Here is a 22899-nt window from a genome sequence, read left to right as displayed (position 1 = left end):
GGATATAAGGGCACCAGGTTAATGTGCCAGACTAATGGGGAAAAAGACTGACAACCCTGGGACCGGGGGGAGGGGACGCTGGAAGAAGATTGGATTGCTTTTATTCTATTGTACTTTTTTTTGCATTACTATTACTAGAAATGTTTTATGAATGTTGGGAAAATGTTGAAATGAAATTACTTGGCTCTTGTTAAAATGTTTAAAGAATTTGGCAAAAAGGTAATGGTTATGAGAAGTTGGTAAAAAAGATTTAAGTTTTAAGCTCTAAGGTCGTTTTTACGAGACAAAATGAGAATAGAGTAAGGTAACGTAATGATAAAATATTATGAATTATGGAAAGGATTTGCTGTGACAATTACTAATCAAGGTACAAGAGATGGGAGGAGGAGGAGGTCATGGAAAGAAGGTAATGGAAATTGGAGAATTTGAAAAGGATGGTTTTATTTTTTATTTTTCTTCTTATGTTTTTGTTTTTCTTTCTTTTTTGTAATTTTGTCTTTTTTGTGTAATTTTAAAAAATTCTTTTGTTTCAATAAATATCATTTACAAAAAGAAAAAGAAATGTCATTAATGCTATAAAGTCCTATGCACACCCTTCTTTGCATTTGGCTCAGTAAATCCAAATGGACCTAGGATTGTGCCATTTGAGCCTGGAGAGGTGAGAGGCTAGTATATTAACCTTTCTACTGGTGTGAATAAAAACCAATATGGCTCCAAGCCAAATCCATTTAGTTTAACAGCTGGAGCCAGATTATCTCATCTCTCCCAGAGTACTTAACACCAGCAGGTCTATATGGGGGTGGTGGGGAGCCAAATTCTTCTGCCTGCTTTCCAAAGAAACAAGATGTGAATGTGATTGAAACTGCTAATTGTTTAAATAGCTCTTTTTTAAAAAAAAGAATAGAAAAGGCCTTGCTTTCAGCTATTTCACATCATGGCCTGGTGCCTATTTTTATTGGAGAGCCACAAAATTAAAGTACATGGAGCATTTCCCTTAATGTAATACAGTGGGCGTCAAGTTGACTAGAGAGACCTTTCCTCCATAAAATGACAAATAAGAAGAGCCATTTACACCTTACAGCTGAACTCATAGCATGGCATTACTGCAACAGTCAGCAGAGGGCAGGGCCATCACAGCAGTCATTTCCATTGTTTGACACACTCCCACCTACTTTTTGTGGGCATTTCAATGTTACAACCAAGAGAAGTTAGGAGAAAGTGCTCCTAAGAGGGACAGAGTGGTGTAAAATGTTAGACTTGAGAAAGAGCTTAATTTCCGATGCACACCTGCAAAGTTACTCTCTTCCTCAAAACCACTAGAATTAGTGGATGCTGCCCCCACATTGTCCTTAAGCTAGAGGCAGCAAAAGTTTCAATTTGGCAAAGTTGCTCCCTCTCACAGCTAAAAAGAAAAATATCTGTCAGTTCATGGATTCATTAGCCATGTAGTCACTTAATCACAATCCAGATCAGAAGATTTACTCATTCCTAATAAATCTCTTCATTCAGTTGGTTACATGGCCCCTTAATCACAGCTAGAATCTAATGAAAAATGTAGTTGTATTAATTTATTAGATCTTTAGGACCATAATTCATAACTTGAAATTCTATTTTCCATCTGTACAACCTACCCTTGAAATAATTATGAGAAAGGAAGAAGAGGAGGAGGAGGAGGAGTAGAAGAAGAAGTTTGGATTTGATATCCTGCTTTATCACTACCCAAATGTGGACGTGGAGGAGCAGAGACGCGAACCCGGTTCCCCAGATTACGAGTCTACCCCTCTTAACCACTACACCACACTGGCACCAAATAGGAATGCCACCCAAATCAACCATCTGAAATAACCTGCCATTTCCCCTTGCTGGGGAGCGGGGTGGGGGACCCCCCATTTTCCTCCTGCTCTACCAAGTGTGATGCTGAGTGCATACTTCTTTTATAGGGAGGCGACCTAGCCGGCATCCTCCCAGGTCTAGGGAATGATGGTTGTGATCCTGCAGGTGGCCTTCAGCTGTAGGCATGTAGCTGACTGAAAATGACCTCTGACCACAATGTTTCCCCAGCCGCTTGGTTTATATATTATCACGTGTTCCCTTTTCTGCTTCAGAAAATGGGCAGGTTATAGACTGCAAAGTTGCGAAGTTTTGATTGAGTGGTCACAGCTGTGCATCTCAGAGATTTTTGTGGGTGAGTCTACTCTCCAGCTATGACAAAAAAGAGCTGCAAAGCGGGAACCAGGAAAAATGTTGGGTTCTTGATTCTTTTTTAATGTCTGAGGTGCATTCTGCTTTGAAGGGTGGAATGGACTAGTGTGATCTTTCATTTCTGCTTTATCTGGCTCCTGGTGTCAAAAAAATTTGTTGCTAGCTCTTCTTCACCTTCTGTTCTCGCTGAGGGTAGAATATAGTGAACTGATGTTTTGCTTGGAATGGTATCAAATCTCTGCACAGCTTTCTTGAGATTTTTGGCTCAGATGGATTTTATTGATCTTACTTATTTTATGGCTGCTACTTTTATGATGTTTCCATTGTCTTTATTTTGAGCTTTACTGTATATGCTTTATTGATTCTGAATTGTGCCCTGCTCTAGGAGTTTTATACAAAAGGTACAGCTGTACATTTACAAAAGGAATAACTGAGCTAGATGTTGCTCACAGGTGACTGATGAATTGACAAATTCATTCATTAACTTTCCCTCAGTGCGTACAATGGTGGTTGAAAGCATGTTTTTGATAGATTTAGCAAATTAACAGCATTCACTGCTTGATTTTTTAAGTGAATGCAGTTAATCCACGCTAACCATGAAAATCAGGTGGAACTCTCTTTTACAATCTAAAATTGCATTCATGTTAATGGCAACTGTGATTTGAGTAGGGTTAAGCATTTTATGTTCATCCCACTAAAGTTATGCAAAATTGATATAGTGGAAGGTTGAATGTTGGAATCCCAACAAAGTTTTCAACTCAAGGTTGAAAAGAAATTGTAGCTTTCAGACATCCCTCAGGTAAGTGATAGAAAAGGTTGGAACAAGCTCTAGTTGGCCATGGGACCATGAGGTGAGATAAAGGGCAATCTCAAAACAGATTTATGTGACTGGACTACAGTGGTACCTCGGGTTACAGACGCTTCAGCTTACATACACTTCAGGTTACTGACTCCGCTAACCCAGAAATAGTACCTCGGGTTAAGAACTTTGCTTCAGGATGAGAACAGAAATCACGCGGCAGCAGTGGGAGGCCCCATTAGCTAAAGTGGTGCTTCAGGCTAAGAACAGTTTCAGGTTAAGAACGGACCTCTGGAATGAATTAAGTACATAACCAGAGGTACCACTGTACTTTTATAAGGGAGAATGCTCCCAGTATGCTTTCAAGTCTGGAAGCCCTTTTAGAGATGACAAAAAATAGTTGGAAAAGTAGGGGTTTTTTGCTCACTGACTTCTATCTCCAGGGCTAAAATGTACAGATTGTATAACAGCTGAATGACAGGGATGTACCAGGGTGAGGGTGAATAAAAGGTCATTGAATTTTGCTTTATGAGGTTGCCCACCATAATTAAATAGCTTACTTTATCAACCTTCAAAGAGGGCAGCAAAAAAGCTGAAATGCATATCACTTTCTAAAACCTCACAAAGGGGCAGCTTCTAATAATTATTTGCTTTCATGATGTTTATCAGTGACTAAATTCATGCAGGGAGAGAGAAGAATCTTACAGCTGGACCACTGTAAAATTGGCAGAGCAAAAATCTGCAATGTTCCAGTACACATTTTAATGCATGCCTCCTGATCTATATCAGGAAGGAGAAGAAAATAAGATAACCATTCTGAGTTGATTGGTTTAACCCAATGCAGAGTAGTGGGGGGTGGCAATCTTCATGCAGGCACACCATCGGGGGGGGGGGCACAAAATTATCAAGGAAGGGGCTGTTCCCCCTCAAAATTCCCCGGCATACTTCTTCATGCAGCTTACAGTTGAGCTATGGAACTCATTCCCAAAGGAAGCAGTGAGGGCCACTAAGCGGATGGATTTAAAAGAGGATTAGACAAATTCATGGAGGCTACTGGTCACAATGGATATCCTCTGTCTCCACAGTCAGATTCAGTAATGCTTCTAAATACCACTTTCTGGAAACCTCAGGAAGTGAGAGTGGTCTTATGCTTGGGTCCTGCATGTGGCTTGTCAGAAAGCATCTGTTTGGCCACTGTGAGAAGAGGAGGCTGGACTAGAATGGGCCACTGGCCTGATCCCGCAGCTTCTCCTTGTGTTCATATGTTTGTACCTTGGTGAAACAAAAATCCCTGTCCTAATTTTGTTGTTGTGGCAGCTGGTTTTGCCCATAGCTTCTTCTGACCAAAGGAGGACTCTGCTATTTAAGTCTTGTGGTCTTTGTTACCAAGTTTTGCTTACTATTGGAATTGCCATGCTACTGAATGCTTTAACCACAAAATATTCCAGTAGAACAGAAGTAGCCAATACGGTGCCAATATTGGACTACAACTCCCATCATCCCTGACCACTGACCATGCTGGATGGGGTTGATAAGAGCTGTATGTAGTCCAACAACAGCCCAATGATTCTCCATCCCTGGAGCACTTTGAGGTTAGAAATCTCCCTCTCCCTTGCATTTTGTCTCAGCATTCGTTTTGGGGGTCATCTGAAAGTGTGCCCTTACATCACAGCTAACAGGTTACATAGCACAGTGCTATGTAAGATGAAACCTTTTTTCTTGGCACTCAGCAACAAAGGCATCTTTAGATGCCAGAGTCATGGCTGAATTTTCATAAATGCATTCTCCATGCAACTACCTCAGACCTCTGCTCTCAATCAAATTAATCCAGAAACTTATGCTGTTTCTAAAATAAATAAAACTTTTCCAGGAATTTAATTAGTGAATATAAACTTTTTTAAAGAGATAAAAAGAGGTTTGCCTTTGTGCAACAGATGACGCCTCTATTGACATTCCACTTACATTGTTCATTGACATAATTGAGAAAATCATTAACAATTCCCACCTAGAGCCCACAGAGAAATAATTGAGTGAATATGGAGCTGCTAAATTGCAGTTCTAGTCAATGGCACAAGAGCAAACAACTGTATGCAAAATTCAGAAGATTGATCCTTCCCAACCAAGTTCACCTTCCAGAAGACAATGTTCATAATGCAGCTAGATGGGAGAAATAAAGACTTGGTGAATTTGATTTCCGATAAATGCTTAATGAGAAAAGGTTTAATTTGAATTTAATGGCTCAGTATTTTCCCTCATTCTTTATATCGGCAGCATAGATTTCTCCAGGAGAGTATACAGTAAGGAGGAGGGCCTTTTGAGTCTCCAAGTGCTGTTGGACACCAATTCCCATCAATCCCAGCCAACATGACCAATTAATAGGGATGGTGGAAGTTGTAGTCCACAACATCTGGAGGGCCACAAGTTCCCCTCTGCAAGCCTCCTCCTTCCTACCACAATGGGCAGGCTTGTAAGATGCTTCCCACTCCATACGGTATGTCATGTCATTTGCAGAGGCAAGGAGGAGAGCTTTGTCTGGATTTTTGGGAAATCCCTTCCCATGGAAGACCATGAATGTTCAGTACTGTTAAGTCTCTGAAAGAGTTCCTGGGGGAAAGGGGTTGATAGTTAAACCACTCTGAGAACGGTAGCTCTGTGGGGGAAACAGGGGTCTCCTAACAACTCTCAACTCCTGTAACAAGCTACAGTTTCCAAGATGCTTTGGGAGAAGCCCTTACTGTGTAACGTGCTATGATACTGCTTCAGATGTATACTGCAGAGGGGCCTATTCTTAAACACTACTCTGGATAGCTCACAACAGCGACCAGCCACCATTAATGTACAGTCTCAAAGTGAAAAGTTGGAAGACCTCAAACACAAGTATTCCATGCCCAAAATGGGAGACTGGCTCCATCTGTCTTTGGGAAAAATGCAGTACATTGCTTGGATCTGCTTGTTTAGACACTGGAACCACACGCCCCTTCTCACAACTCATATTACTAGCATTGATGTTGCCTCTTCCACATTTCGGCAGCAAATGTTCTTCTTAATCTTCGTGCCACTGCCATCTCTTGCGTGACAAGTCCTGTATTCCTGATGCTTAAAAAAAAAAAGGCAATTTGTGCTTACTTTGCAGAAGACAGTACTCACAAGTCACAAACAGATCACCCATGTGAAAATATTATCCCTGCAGTTCTGCCAAGGTCATTTAAGACCTATGGTAAAATGCTGAGTAAGTGAAGACTGCAGGAAGAAGTGGAGGCCACTGTCACCCTGAAGTCTTTCTTGAGTCTCTCTGTTACTTGTCTTCTCCACCTGTTTTGACTTTGAGCATTTCTAGACAAGCAACCAAGTTATAAAATATGTATTTTATCAAGGCTAACTTGGAAAATCTGTATCACAGGACTTCAGTGACTTTACCTTGAGTATTTTCCAATATTCCCAATAACCTATTTCCCCATCTGGAACCGCCCTTAGGATGAACGCATTTCTAATATGAGGTGCCTTTATTTTCATAGAAGTAATGTTGTATTTATATATTATGCAAACTATTCAGGCTGACCTTGCACGTTTTCCAGAGGCAGACAAGATTACAAAGGTTGGCTTTTTAGTAAAGGCCAAGCAACCTCTCCTATATTGCCTAATGATCAAAGTCCATCAAGACTCTTATAGACATTCTTTGGATCTTCTTTGTTGGATTCCTATGGCCCTTGTTTGACCTACTGTCTTTAACAGCCAGCTCTTATCCAAAGTATAGGTAATTAGATATAGCACACAGAGTCTCTCTGCATATGGAAAAGGTTACAGGTCAGCTCCTTGGCTAGTGCTGCAAATCCTTTTATTTCAATAGAGCTATGCCAATTACACCAACTGCCAGTTCATCCCAGTGGTAATTTGAAGCCAATGCGACTGACAGTGATATTAGGCAGAGCCTGATGAACAAGAGGAACAACGTTCAGCAGTGGAGCACTGACTTGCTGATCAGTAGAAATATTTTCCTAGCTAAACATGCTCATTTTCTCACCGAACCGAGGACTTAAGTGGCTTGAATTACAACTGGGATAGAGTGACAGCTGGCAGAATTGGCAGGTCCCCATTGAAATGAAGGGATTTGTCGTAGCCAAGTTCCTGATCCCTCACCTTCCAACTGAAACGACTCTGACTCTTGCCAGGAATTGTTCTGCTGCTCTGAAAGGGCATTACTCCAGTCACGTTGCTGTCGTTCAGCTGCTGCACTTATTAAATAATGAAGTAACAAGAAACCTATTACATCTTTCTATTGTGGGCTTTGTGTCCTAGTTTGAGCAGGTCTGTGCTTTTCTGACCAGCCCCTTCAAACCTCCTAGTCACTTTGCCACTGCCTTTGCTCCCAAAGTGTCTTTCTTTGCTGTTCTGTAGGCTCCCTTCTCAATAACCTTTAGTTAAGATGGCAAGTGCTCACCCTCTTTGCCCTCAGAGGTGACTCCTAAAAAAACTAGCAAGGGGCATGACCAAGACCAACATTGGGGGAGCAAGAATTTATCACCCTTCTATACAGTGGTACCTCAAGTTACAGACGCTTCAGGTTACAGACTCCGCTAACCCAGAAATAGTACCTCAGGTTAAGAACTTTACCTCAGGATGAGAACAGAAATTGTGCGGTGGCAGCAGGAGGCCCCATTAGCTAAAGTGGTGCTTCAGGTTAAGAACAGTTTCAAGTTAAGAATGGACCTTTGGAATGAATTAAGTTCTTAACCTGAGGTACCACTGTATAGGGCTTTGATGTCCTGTTACTGCAAGTTAGAACAGTGAATGGAATGGTGAAAAATATCTGAAGGAAGCAGCCGCTATCCCTTGAACAGAGGTTGCTACTGTGGTGCCCGTCGGTACTAATGTGCCCACCAGTATGTCCTATGATTCCTGTGAAAGTTGTCAGTAAGTATTCCACCCCACCCCACCCCCCAAAAAAATCACAATGCATGAGAGACTCTTTGCACTTCCTGCTCAGTTACCCCTTGCATTGACTCGCCCTCATCTACAATGAGAGCAACTCCTTAAACATGACCACATTTCATTGGATGCCAGGATTGGACAGCTATTCTCCCATCTGTTCTGAACAGAAAAGTCAAAACACTTCTCTCTGTGAGTAACTGCAGTGGTAGCTGACATAGGTACTTTTTCCCTGACCGGGGGGGGGGAGGGAGGGAGAGAGAGAGAGAGAGCGCACACATGCTTGCACCATTTTGTGCCCCTGCCTCTCTCTGTGTGTGGTTTTTGGGGTTTTTTAAAGATGTAGCAGCCACTATATTATGGCAAGCCCCACTGCAGCCATTTTGTATTGTAACACTCCTCCACGGCAGCCGTTCTGTGACTGATATCCCATGACGCTTGCTCGAGAAATGTTCCCTAATTGCAAGTAACAATATCGGATTCTTGTACATAGACACATTCTTATATAAATTTCATACGTAAAAGCACTTCTAAGAGGTTCATGAGACAGCTGCCTTCCTATGCATCTCAACTTTTTTTGAAGGTGTTATCTGAAGTGGGTGGTGCCATGGGTCTTACGTGACCTCTCTCCAGCTGAATCCCAGGTTGGAGAAAGGGAGGGAAGCAGTGACAAGGTCAGCACAGTGCAAATGCACCAGTAGAGCCAATGGAATTGCTAGAACCCCTTCATTTCATTTTCAGAGCCTTCAACATTCATAAATTTTACAATATTTTTGTAGATAAACTTTAAACTTCTTCCAGTCCTCTTCCCTCTGTGTGTGATTTTGGGTTTTTTGTTTAAGATGTAGCAGCCACTATATTATGGCAAGCCCCACTGCAGCCATTTTGTATTGTAACACTCCTCCACGGCAGCCATTCTGTGACTGATATCCCATGACGCTTGCTCGAGAAATGTTCCCTAATTGCAAGTAACAATATCGGATTCTTGTACATAGACACATTCTTAAATAAATTTCATACGTAAAAGCACTTCTAAGAGCTTTGCAGTAAACCTCTTAATCATATAGTCTCACAACAACTTTGCGAGGTGGTTGTTGATGCTTCTGCTTTGTGAACGGAGGAGACTGATTTGCTCAGCCATGCAGAATGTCTATTGTATAGGAGGTATCTAAATTTGACTCTCCTTGATCCAGTTTTCAAAGTCTACATCCACTTCGCACAACAGAGCTAGTCACTGACAATACTAGATAGTCTTCATCCTCCAAAGAAATCTGCAAAAGCAGACTCACAATTTGCATGCATAAAACATGCTGCCTAGGATAAAAACGGGGGGGGGACATGGATATAAATCTGATACCCATTGTCACGGTCCAGTCTACGGGCAATCGAAGTCCTGGCTGAGGACGTCGGGACGGGGGGCAAGATGGCGGGGTGGGAGCAGGAACGAGAGTCCAGAAGCCAGGGGTTCGAGGGTCAGGAAGCACAGAGTCACAAAGCCAAGGGTCCAAGGATCAAGAAGCAGGGAGTCAGGAAACCAAAGTCTGAGGATCAGGAAGCAAGATGCCAAATGCAGCAAGGCAGGAAACATGTTGCTGTGGCAAAGAGCCGAAGGGAAATGCTGACCTTATATCCCTTCCCGGCTCTTGCCGCCAGGTGCAGTGAGTTACCAAGTGGCCTCACCTGTGTGGCCGCGCCTTGCCTCTCCAGAGAAAACTTAGGAAGGCCCCAGTCCTGCGAAGCCCTACTGGTCACAGGCCTGGCTCCTGCACGCACTCCTGACACCCATGGCTACATGTTCAATCCACACACATCCCTTATGGATGAATAGTACGGTTGGTTTTGACAGTATCAGTCAAATTCTTGAAGGATGGAGGATCCAGTTTAGGCCTCACCTTCCACTCAGGATGGCCCCAGTCTTCACTTATGTAAATTTTCAAGTAGAGAAATTTTGAAGGTTCATGAGACAGCTGCCTTCCTATGCATCTCAACTTTTTTTGAAGGTGTTATCTGAAGAGGGTGGTGCCATGGGTCTTACGTGACCTCTCTCTAGCTGAATCCCAGGTTGGAGAAAGGGAGGGAAGCAGTGACAAGGTCAGCACAGTGCAAATGCACCAGTAGAGCCAATGGAATGCTTCTACCAGCACATTTGCACCACACTGACCTCGCTGTCGTATTGTCCCTTCCCTTCTCTATGCAGGTATACATCAGTGACTTGGGCAGAGGGAGGTCAGGTAAGCAGCGCAGAACCTACTGTGCTGTCTGCTACTGGTTGGAATGTAGCCTGTAGATGTCTATTGCTGCTTCCACATTATTTCAGCATTCAAGTCATATGGTGAGTTGGCTCCTTACTGAAGCCAACAACCACACTGTCCACCAGTGTCAAAGGTAGAAAGACCGTGTCTCTTTCTGCTGCAAATTAATCTGCAGCAAGGAACTATTGCTTTTCTATAGGTTTAGTTATTCCCATTCTGTCCACTGACTCTATGTGGCACAGTTCTCCAATTTATCACAGGAAGCAAAAACAAAATAAAATTGACTAAAACAAAAACACGTTGTCAACAACAAACATGAAAGATTGAAGACAGTTGCAATAGCTTGTTTATAGAGGATTTAGTATGTCAATAAATTTGGATTAAAAACAGACTTGAGAAAGGCAGACATTCTCGAGGGCACTGGTGTGCTTGTAACAGCAGCAGAAGATTAAAATCTTACCACTTTCTAGAGGTAATAGTTTTATGTTATTTATAATTTTAAATGGATTTGATTCATTTGTCTGGTTTCCCTACACAATAACAGCAGGTCTTGTCTTATCAGGGTATATAGGCCTATAATAGTCTATTAAAATGAGACGCATAGAGGTTATGTAAAATGAAATACGTTCCCTCATATATTGTCTTGCAGAAGGTGCCGGCGTACTTTGGGTTTGAAGCTCTTGTATATTCATTTTTGCTTTGGGATTCTTAGTGTCAGAATTTTGCATAATGGAACTCCAGAGATCTGGTCGACCATTTCTACAAAACATTGCCTCAGAATAGGCACTTTACCTGTCTCCTGTGAGAAAATTATAACCACCTATTCTTTCTTCCAGCCTTTGTTTTCTATGAAGCCATTTACTTAAAATGCTAAGTTTATTCAATACTTGCTTTTAAAAGTCCTCAGCTACATAGATAAGACAGCATTTGGGGGAGAAATTTACATTGAGTTGGATGCAGACCAAGTTCAGGTCCCACTGAAAACGCCAATTGTTCTGCAAGAAGATGGATAAGGATGCTGCAAGCCTCCACAGCATCCCACTTCTAGCCTGAGTGCACTGTGGCTACATCAAAGGCAGCCACCAGACTCTGGTGGCAGAATGGCTTGATGCACTATATAAGAGAGGGGCTGACACTGGAAGAGCCCAAACACAGGGACTTGGAACACTACAAGTTGATTACAAGTAAGGTGGGAGTCAGAGGACCAAAAAAAAGCTAAGTCATACACCAGAGGGGGCAAAGGGCAAGAAGCAGAGGCAGGTAACGCACAGACGAAGGAAGAGGAAGTGAGGAGCCTGCAGCAAGACAGCCTAATACAGTGGTGGTACCTTGGTTCTCAAACACTTTGGTGCTCAAACAACTTGGAACCCAAACACTGCAAACTCGGAAGTAAGTGTTCGGGATTGCAAACTTTTTTCAGAAGTTGAATGTGCTCCGTTTTGAGTGTTATGCTTCCAATTTGAGTGCCACACTTCTGTTTTGAGTGTTACACTGAGGTCTGTCTGTTTTTGCTATTTATTTTGCGTTTTTGTTTTTGCGGCAGCTCTTTTTTTGTTTTTGTGACTGTGGAACCTAGTTCAGCTACTGATTGATTGATTGATTGTGTGACTGCTGTACATTGTTTAAAATTGCAGCCATGTTGTTATGTACTGAAGTTCTCACCCTGGGCCAGCAGGGGGATACTGGAGATAGTCTTCACTCAGGTCCGCATATGCAAATAAAAAATTGAAAGTGACGTTCAGTGATTGGATAGTTACAGAAAGTTGTTACTGTTGCTTTGTAGTTGAGCTCTATATAAGCAAATTGGCTGAACCCTTCAGTACAGTTCTGTTCTGGCCTGTGAATAAACAAGAGCTGTCTGAAGAATCGCTGTGTCATCTTAACACATGTGACCAAAGTAAGTGAGACTTCAGAGAAGGCAGTGGGGAGAGGACAGGGGACCTTACTGTTGTGCCTCAGGTAGAGAATCGGGATGGGCCAACCCTGAATCTTGGGCTCTGAGAGCTGTCCTGGAAGCAGGGCTTGACATATGACTAACTTAAGTCCCACCAAGGGGACCTTCTTTTTCTTTCCCCATCTTGCAGGTGTGATGTTTCATATTTATTGGTATGGTATATTATTTTTTAACAATCCAATTTCTCAAACATTCAGTAGGTTTGGAAACAATTCTAGTCAACGTGACTTCGGTGTCATTTTTTAATATACATATTTATGGGAAACTGGTGGCTGACAAACTGCTGGCTGACAGCCATCTCGGAGGCTGTACAATTTTATTATTCCCGCTGTATAGTTTCAGAAAGATGAATAAACCCGCAATACTGAGGAAAAGCATTTATCATCATTAGCCAGCATGTCAGCCCTCTTATTTGTGGGAACTGTCCTAGTGCATTCGTATTTTTGCTACCTTCCTTCTGATACTCGCCTCGTACAACTAGCACAATCAGTAAGTCCAGTTCTGGATGAGACATTGATCTTCATTTGATTATAGACAACTGCTCACCATCTGTGGCTGGGCACCCATTTGCTATAATATTATGTCTCGTTAAAGACAAGTGATATATTGAAGTTATCACACCTTTGGTTTCCAGATGACAAAAGCCTTAAGCACACCCCGGTGTCTCAATAAATTACTTTTTGGCATATGTCCCATCTGATGCTCAGTGGCTTCTATAGTGCCTCTGTAAAATGCATTGTGTAAAAGTTTAGGGCCCTCATAATTTATACAGACATCTAGTAAAATATTTAAATCTGTCATGGCAAATAAGTCATCCCTAACTTAGATGTGTTCAGAAAGGCCAGGAAGGGACAATTCACACCAGCCGCGGAAAGTGGAAGGGAGGGATTTTGCTGTAAAAAAAACCCCAAACAAACAGAAATATTTGTTTAACATCTTTAAAAATGCATGGCACACTGCTGTGAGAGAGGAATGCCCCTTGGATTTGCTGGTGATTTTCCTAGTTTTTATCTTTAGCGAGCCTTCAAATTTTAAAATCTGTTTTCTTCTGTTCTCATTGCATGACTCAGTGACATGAACTAATACGCTTGCTCCCCCAGCTGCTGTGAACAGTTGTGGACTGCAAGCTTCAAGTGGTTTAATGCATAACCTACTGGAGTTTGGGCTGATGTGTTGGCAGAGGATAATCAAGGACTTTGGAATGCCTATCAGGGGCACAAAATCAACGGGAACAGAACCGAAGCCATCCAAGTTGGGAACTCTCAAGGCTTCAAGTACATAATCTTGTCTCACTGGAAGAGTCCGTATTACTGCAATATGCTGCATGCGGGGCTGTCCTTGGGCCTCATCCAGAAGCTGCAGCCGGTGCAGAATGCGGCCACCAGCCTGCTGATGTCACCATTGTTAAAACAGCTACACTGGCTGCCCATCTGGTACATGGGGGGGGGGATGAAATTATACCCTCCAAGGTTTCTCAGATAAAAACAGGGACATTCTATTCTACACCAGGAAGCTTCTCCCATATTTGATCTCCCTCACACATATATGAAATATACTCATATACATCTGTCGTCTTGAGCCAATTACAACCTCTCAGCCCAACCTACATCACAGGATCGTTGTAAAGAAAAAATGTGTGAGGGAAGGGTTCATGCACAACACCTTCAACAGATAAATGGAATGAAATAAAAATTTAGCTCTTAGCTGCCTTACATCCCTGTCAGAAAAAGGATGATTAATAATAATAATAATAGAAATTGTGAGAATGATCAGGAACATGCCAGAGAGTAAATTCTATTGAACTCAGTGGCTCTTACTTCTGAGTAGACATGTAAAGGCTTGCTGCGTAAGGCTCAATTTACAGTGAAGGAATAAGCACTTCACAGGTTTCTGAAAAACTGCTGGTTGCTGAAGTGCTATAATTAAAGTGGATTGGTTATATTTTTCTTCAAAATTATAGGAAGGGCTTTGTATGTCAGCTTCACCATTTCCTTCATCTGGTGCAGGTATTTTATTTTCCGTTTTATTTCCATTTTTGCACCTGCACACACACACACGCAAGCAAGGGCTCCTGTTTCCAAAAAGGACAGGAGGGAGTCCTGATCTCTCCACCACTTTTAATTGTTCTCCAAGATGTGGAGGGGAATAAAAAGGAAAACAGAGACATTCCGGGATCATACAGAAACTGAGATGGCTTCTTTAATTCCAAGACAGACCGTGGAAAATAGGGACACTTGGCGGGCATGTGAAGTGAATGGCAGGAAATGTTTTGTATATTATAGATAAATATAACCAAAAACAACCCTGTGACAAATAACTTGCAATAATAAGCAAAAGCTGTCTGACATTTCCTTCAATGATATATGAAAAAGGCACTTATCTTGGAGTTCTGCTGATATTCACGATAAAATAATCAATTTATACAGTGAGTAATCTGGGAATACTTGATGCTGTCTATGTGACAACCCAGTCTTCTCTGCGTTTACTATTTTATCTTTTAGTGTAGCATTTCTACGCAAAGGTATCAGAGAATTGCCAGTGTCTCCCTTCGCCCACTCCGTCCCCATATAAACATTTTCCTCCTCCCCCTTTCCTTCTAAATAGAAAATGTGTCCAATAGGTCAGAACATGTAGTGAGAGAAGGCATGCATGAACAGATGGCAGATGCATCCTTGAATAACCTCTTTTATCCTTACAATCGCTCTGAGCTTCTGCAAATGTAAAAAATAAAATGTAGGGGTTTTCCGCATAACTCGATGTAATGAATGTTATTAAAACAGAAGGAATATAAGGAGGGCGGAATGAAAGAAATAGCAGATTTGGCAATTAAAAAGCTGATGTTGAGTGGCTGAGAATTACTAGGGGGGAATTTATAAGAGGTTTGCACTGCAAGAGGGGAAAGCAGAATTCAAGCCTTGCATATTTTCACACCATGACTAGGAAAACAGAATATTCAGAAAGAGGCCACATGGCAGCAAAAGCAGGGTGCTTTTGAGTTCCATTAATTTTAGTCAGAATGTGCACTTAAGGCTGCAATCCTATGCATATACAGTGGTACCTCAGGTTAAGTACTTAATTTATTCCGGAGGTCTGTTCTTAACCTGAAACTGTTCTTAACCTGAAGCACCACTTTAGCTAATGGGTCCTCCCACTGCTGCTGTGCCGCCGGAGCCTGATTTTTGTTCTTATCCTGAAGCAAAGTTCTTAACCTGAAGCACTATTTCTGGGTTAGCAGAGTGTGTAACCTGAAGCGTATGTAACCCAAGGTACCACTGTACTCACTGGGAGAGTGTGTGCTATTGAACTCAGAAGGTCTTACCTCTGAATAAATGTGCTTAGGATTGTGCTGGACATGTTTCCAACTGAAATAAAATTGAACTTTTAGCTTTGGCCGAACAATGCCCCATTGATCTCCCTCTTTAATCTTGGGGGGGGGGTCATTATTTAAAGAGAGCTACACAGAATCTGCAATAAGTTCGCCATCTTTCACTTGTTTCTCATGAACCACATGTTATAGCTATAAAAAAAGAGAGATTTACACACACACACACACACTATGGCTATTAATAATGTAAGCACTCCAAGCTGCCATTTAATTTTTAATGTCAGGCTTGAATTCATGCTATGAATTACTATGCTGTCAACCAGCGCGATAAAACGTAGAATGGGGAAAGTAGCTGAGCTTTACGGCGCCTAAAATAGGATTTGAATCTACAAAGTTGCCAACAATGAACGTTTTAAAAGCTCAGGCCTGAATATACTGTATCTTCACCTGTTTCCTGTAGGAAAACATTTCAGTGGAGAGGACGTTTAGAACAGGGATCAGCAAAAAAATTTAGCAGCGGGCCAGTCCACTGTCCCTCAGACCTTGTGGTGGGCCGGAGAAGCGGCACTGGGGGGGAGAGAGCTGGAGGAAGAGGCAAGGGGGCAAGTAGTCCTCCTTCCCCCCGCCAGCCCCAGCCGCTGCACTTACCTCCTCTGGAGCTGCCGCCACCACTGCTGCTTCTCGTGGGTAGGCAGAGTGAGCTCGTCCACTCCGCTCTCTGGCCCACAGGAGCACTAGGATGGTGGCAGTGGAGGGAAGATGAGAGGTGCAAAAGGGCTGGCTCCGGAGAGAGCCTGCTTAAAATGGCGCTCAGCCAGCTCAGACCAGCCCCCTTCCTCCTCTAGGCAGGGCAGGGAGAAGACAGGAGGAGGGAGGGAGGAGGTGCCGCTGCGGTGTGTGTGAGGGAGGGGGGATGAAATAGCATGGGGGGGAATGGTGCAACCCGAATGAACAGAATCCCCATGCCAATCCACAGACAGTCCTGAAGGCCATTGGGCCTGATCCGGCCCGCAGACCTTAGTTTGCTGACCCCTGGTTTAGAGCCCATGACTTTCCCCAAAGAATCCTGGGAACTGGAGTTTACTTCCCCACCCCACAAGCTACAATTTGCAGCACCCTTAACAAAGTACTGTTCTCGTGAATCTTTGGGGGAAGTAATGTGTGATGTAGTGGTTAAGAGCAGTAGTCTTGTAATCTGGTGAACCGGGTTCACATCTCCACTCCTCCACATGCAGCTGCTGGGTGACCTTGGGCTAGTCACACTTCTGTGAAGTCTCTCAGCCTCACTCACCTCACAGAGTGTTTGCTGTGGGGGAGGAAGGGAAAGGAGAATGTTAGCCGCTTTGAGACTCCTTAGGGTAGTGATAAAGCGGGATATCAAATCCAAACTCTTCTTCTAAACACATGGTGACTAAGTAGCAACCTGTGAGTTGGAAGCTGGACTCATGAAACAGCTGCATTCACCTAATGCCACATGGAAGGAACCAGTTTGATTGGGTCCATTTTGTTTAATAGTACCTGTTGCCATTTCAGCAGGTAAAGCCATAATAATTTCAAGGAGTGTTTGACATGGGTTGGGGAACATAAAATATCCTCAGTGGCTCAGTGGTACACCACATGTACTACATGCAAAATGTGGCAGATTCAATGCCCAGAATCTCTAGATAAGGCTGGGTGAGGCCTTGTGTCAAACTTGCTGCCAGTTTGCGGCTACAGCACTGAGTGAGTACTTTGCATAAGGCAGCTTCCCATGTTCCTGTCCATTCAGTATTGAGAGTCTCATAATACAAGGCTCTAGGTAGCTACTAAAATTATACAGGTTGAAACCTTTTGTTTGGGAACGTCTCCTTGATTTGTTTCTGTTCCGCTCGCCCTTGTTTGAATGTCCCCTAAAGGCCAGGAATGCAACTTCTGGGTCTGCATTTCCAACTGGGCATTTATTAAAACTATTCATTTAGCTGATGAGAAGTGCTTTGGCTTGACCTTCATGCGCCTTTGTGCCATTTTTGTTTGATTACGGTGAAGGTGTGCATGCCTCGAAAGTGCAGAAAGGTCTTGGAATCATCTAAGGGCAGAGTGGAAGGAATACTTTGGAAGACGGCCAAATAACCCTGAGATGAGTCGTTTGGAGAGAAGAGGCTTGGAGGATGAAAACTCTCTGTGGTACAATGGATGAAAACAAGCTGTAGCATATACAGAGCATCACAATTCAAATCATAAACAGAGGAAGGGAGCTCTCCGAGCAATGGAGCTTTTCTCAGAAAACATCCAGACTCTTACTGACAGGAGTTCAGCCTACACTCGACTGGAATGTTCTCTCCCTCCTGGTCGATCGTTCGGGAGCTTCATAAGCTTTCTTCTGTCCAAACATCACAGCGACCGATGCCAACTGACACTGGCACACTTAGGGATCCGCAGAGTTTGCGCTTCATGTGTAACAGACCTCAGCAACTCAGCATTTTGGCTAATCTACTTTATTTACATATAAACACACACGGAGCACTGCAACATGGCTCCCTCTCTCTCTAGCACCAGACAGCAAAGAGAAAAAGGACAATAGTCCCACTTAATGGAACACAGTAACACAAACATCCTGTCTTCGTCACTTCCCATTCTGTGGAGTCAAAACGTATACCATCATGTGAAAGACAAAAATCCCATGTCTGCAATCATGGAGCAGGAATTCTAACACTTACAACACTGGAAAATGTATTTTGAGCCCATTATTTTCAAACTTTGATGCCAACACTGCTTAGGATTAAATTCTGGAAAGCAAGAAAATGCAAAATAAAGTAACTTCCATTCTCCAGCATGGTAGTTTTAATTGTTTCCCGTGAGAAATTATTAAACTTTTAGGAACAGAAGCTATTATATAAGTACAGCTCCTACTTCAGATGTTAGCAGAAGCAAAGGATGATCAAGTCAGAAGATTCATGTCCCATGTATGTGCGAAGTCAAACCAGACATTTGTTTCATGCCTGCAAAGCTTTTTAAATAATGTGAGTGTTGCCACCTAGTGGTTTTATTTACTTCATAATGAATACTACACAAAATGAATGCAAATCACATATGACTCATATCTAATCATTAGATTAGAGTCTAATGTTAACATTCATTTATTTTTTTAGAAATAGAAAAAACAGTAAATAAATACAGTCAGTGGAAAAGTTATTTCGCAATGCAAAAATAAACCAAAGAACACTGAATTCACCATTGCCAAGATAAGATGCTACAGAGAAGTACAGGGAAGCCGTGCATTGAGGGAACAGCTGTTTGCTTAGACATCTTGAACACCACTTCTAGTTGTTTGTTCATTTAATAATAGAATCAAGCAATTTTAGAACTGGGAGCAACCTTAGGGCTCATCTAGGCCAGTTGTTCTCAACTTGTATGAATATAGGTGCTCTTTGTTACCTAAAAAATAATAATTCCAGGGGCTGTTGGTGGCCACATGCTAATCATTGTAATGTTAGGCTTCATTAACTGAGAAAACATAATGACAAAAACTATTATGAACTTGGAAACCCTTTTAGCTTGCATTGATCTCAGAAACCTTCAGTGCCTTTTTTTTTTTTTTTAGTTGGACAGGCAATTAACAGGCTTGTTTCACAAATAAGGGAGCAGGAGCGTTGCTGGGTTGGTTTGGTTTGCCTTTGTTCTAGTTTTTAGCATGTGCTTAGTACCGTAGTTTCAGGCTGTGAGCCGCCCTGATATCCATGGGTGGAGGGCAGTAGTAGTAGTAGTAGTAGTACTAATAATAATAATAATAATAATAATAATAATAATAATAATGGTGATTATATTTTTTGCAGGGCTTGGAGTGAGTGGGTGATGGTCAGCTGCTAGTATGAATGGGGTCGATGCTAAATGGTCTGGCGTGCTTTACAACCACTAGGGACCTTGTCGGTGGGGCCGGAGAAGGAGCCCACCCCCGAGGAAGAAGAAGAGCAAAGGGGGGAGGCTTCCCTTCCCGAGATAGAGTTGCCCGTAACATTAAACACAGGGCACGATTCCAGGGAGAGAGAGAAACCAGGGCAGCAGCTGCTGTTACCTACGGCTCGGGCTAGATGTAGCTGAACAGGACGGGCAAGCAGGGCAACAAACCCAGTGAGGAGGCTCCACAGCTGACTAGAGGAGGAAGAAAGGGGGCAAGTCGGGGGGCACCTCTCTTCTTCTTCTTCTTCTTCTTCTTCTTCTTCTTCTTCTCCTCCTCCTCCTCCTCCTCCTTCCTTCCTTCCTTCCTTCCTTCCTTCCTTCCTTCTCCTCATGCTCCACTTCCTCCTTACCATCGCCCGCCTCCCTCTTCCCACAGGGCGGGCAAACGAGAGAGAGAGAGAGAGAGAGAGAGAGGGCGTTGCGCGCCAGGGCAGCCATATAGTTGGCAGGGCACAGCTTCCATCCTAAGCCTCTGCAGGGATCGCTCTCCTCCTGCAGAGGCTTGGGAAGGAAGCTGCAAGCCCACCAGCCATATGGTTGGCAAGGCGCAGCTGGCAGGCATGCAGGGAAAGGGCAGGCCACCAGCAAAGCCACGCAGCTCCCCCACTCACTGGGGCGCCCCTGAGAGGCCATCGCCCTGGCGCAATGAACCACTAAGCCCTATGGGAAAGACGCCTCTGCTTACTGTTCATCAGCTGGCTGCAGTAGAAGTCAGTACAGTGGTACCTCGGGTTACAGACGCTTCAGGTTACAGACTCCGCTAACCCAGAAATAGTACCTCGGGTTAAGAACTTTGCTTCAGGATGAGAACAGAAATTGTGCAGCAGCGGCATGGCGGCAGCAGGAGGCCCCATTAGCTAAAGTGGTGCTTCAGGTTAAGAACAGTTTCAGGTTAAGAACAGACCTCCAGAGCGAATTAAGTTCTTAACCCGAGGTACCATTGTAAAGAAAGGAACTGGCTAGTCAATTTTTCTCTGCCACACCAGGGATTACCTTGCCCACCTGTCCAACACTGTTCACTGCTTCAACGGTTCATAGAAATCAGGCCGGTAAAGCAAAATTTCACGAGTTGAGAGTAAACCACCCAGAGTGGTGAATCAAGCCTGGTTGATGCCAGGGCAACTGGACACCCGTTTTAAGTGTTCCCTCTGGGTACAAGTGCTATCTGGAAAGAAGTCCGCGCACCCAGAATATTGAGCAATGTATCATGTTCAGCTCCTGGTTCAGGAAGCTCTTTATGATGAGGGCCTGCCAATATGTAACAGCCACTTGTTCTCCAAACATGGCAACAGAGAGACTTAAAAGACGGCACTTTTCATTAAATGTTTTCCACAAGATGAGCATGCACATTTCCTGTCACTGAAAACTCACTTCTATACTTGCTTCCCCTATCATAAGCAGTGGCGGAGCATAGGCCCATGCTGCCCAGGGCGGGCACACTCCCAAGAGCGGCGTGGCGCAGAGGGTGCCCTCCCAGGCTCAGGATAGCCGCTTGGGTGCCCCTGAGCAGCACGCACATGCCCTGCAGCCAGGGGCGGAGCGAGCCAATCACGGGGCCAGAGTGAGCCACCATGGCAGACATTTGGCGCACTGCCCGCCCGCAACTCCCAAGCCTCCCCCAAGCTGTCAAAATGAAGGGGGAAGGGAGGAATGCCACCAGCAAAGCATCGCAGCTCCCTGCCCTTACCCGCCCCCACTGCTTCCTATGCCCCTGCTCATACGTACAATTAAAATTATTGGGTTTGTGAAGGAGAGGGAGCATTCAGCAGAGCCTCTCACCCCCCCTTCTTTACCCAACTTTGCACAACAGCCCTGCAGTGCTGTTATCCGGGTCTCACTGTCCAGTAGTTGCTGCCACCACCATCCTTTTTTGTCAGAGAGCCAGTGTGGTGTAGTGGTTAAGAGCGATAAACTCGTAATCTGGTGAACCGGGTTCGCGTCTCCGCTCCTCCACATGCATCTGCTGGGTGACCTTGGGCCAGTCACACTTCTCTGAAGTCTCTCAGCCCCACTCACCTCACAGAGTGTTTGTTGTGGGGGAAGAAGGGAAAGGAGAATGTTAGCCGCTTTGAATCTCCTTCGGGTAGTGATAAGGCGGGATATCAAATCCAAACTCTTCCTCTTCTTCCTCTACAGCACCAGAAACAAAGAGGGGAACTGGGGATGCACGAAAGCCATTGGTTTTTCGAAAGGCCCTGAGCCAGTGCTCCCTGCACTCTGTGGCAAGAGATGCTTGGCATACTGGCTTAGAGAGATGAGAGTGGGCAGATCAGGGTCTTTCTTCCCAGAGTTTCTTCTAAGTAGACATATTAGGATTGCACTGCACTTAAAAAGGCGAGAGAGAGAGAGAGAGAGAGAGAGAGAGAGAGAGAGAGAGAGAGATCTGGAAAGGACAACTTCCTATTGACTTTCTGTCTCCTTTAGTAAAGTCCCTTTCTCACACAGGGAAAAGTTCTGAAGAATGGAAGGCAAAAGGTGAAAAGGCGAAAATGTTCATTAAAGCTGGAAATACCTGACAAGTTTTATAGCATCACAAAAGAGTCTTCAAGTGTTCCAGCATTCGGAGGGGGTGGGGCAGAGAAAGGGAATAAGGGCAGGCTTTTAAAAATCCAAGGACAAAAAAAGAACAAACTTACTAATGGGAAGAAGAGAGAATGGAGTATAAAAGCAGATGCACAAAAACCTGTGCATTTAAGTGTTTTGAATTATGGAAGCCTTTTTAAAGAGAGCCTAACCTGTATTATGAATTCTGACAATAGAGCTTTGGGATTGTTGTTGCTTTATTTTTTTTTTTTTTTTAAAAAAAACTATTCTTGCAATCAAAGTCGGTGGTACACTGCAGCGGTTTGGTGAGAATTTCTACTTTTTTACAAATAAATTAAAAGCTTTAGAGATACAGCTGGAGTGAATGGTGAGGCAGAAAGATCTCTAAGCAGCAAATCCCTTTGGAAGTAGCACCTTCAGGCTAACCTGTTATTCTCAAGCTCCACAAAAGTGTGTCCGAGCAGTGAAGAGGGTGAACAAGCTGCTACAGCTGCTGCTGCCAGGGCCCTGCACCTTCGCATTTTCCCAACTCCACATGCCCACAAGAAGTGTCCGGTCTGCCTGAGATGGGGCAGGGCTACATCACAGCCCCCAGAGGAACTTACCAGGAACAGGGAGACTGTCTTAAGGTGCTCTTTGAAGAAGCCTCCTCCCTCCTTTAAATGAAGGGGTGGGATAACTTTTTGTGGCCCCTGCGATAACCCCATATCACCTGTCTCTCCTCCTGGTTGGGAACCACTGATGTAGATCAATCACCTACTACTCAGTGTGGGGTTTACCACAGAGCTGAGGGACCGGTAATCATTTGATCTGTTCATGACTAAGCCACTCCCATTTCTGTTTCACTGACACTCAAACATAGGTCTGTCCTATTTAGTGTGGATTTTTTATTTAAAAAATCAAGCTTCATGTTTAAATTGCATGTAAGCATGTAAATGATTGTTTATATCCTACCCTTCCT

At 43.6% G+C, this 22899-nt stretch overlaps 1 long non-coding RNA gene across 1 annotated transcript in view; it reads left to right on the top strand.

Annotated features, from left to right (window-relative positions):
• Positions 1-22899, top strand: part of LOC309532073 — a 346799-nt gene that overhangs the window by 266526 nt on the left and 57374 nt on the right. The gene's annotated exons all lie outside the window — the stretch shown is intronic.

Source organism: Podarcis vaucheri, assembly GCF_965113315.1.
Source record: "Podarcis vaucheri genome assembly, chromosome: 5".
Taxonomy (NCBI): domain Eukaryota; kingdom Metazoa; phylum Chordata; class Lepidosauria; order Squamata; family Lacertidae; genus Podarcis; species Podarcis vaucheri.
This window is presented reverse-complemented; position numbering and strand designations above follow the sequence as displayed.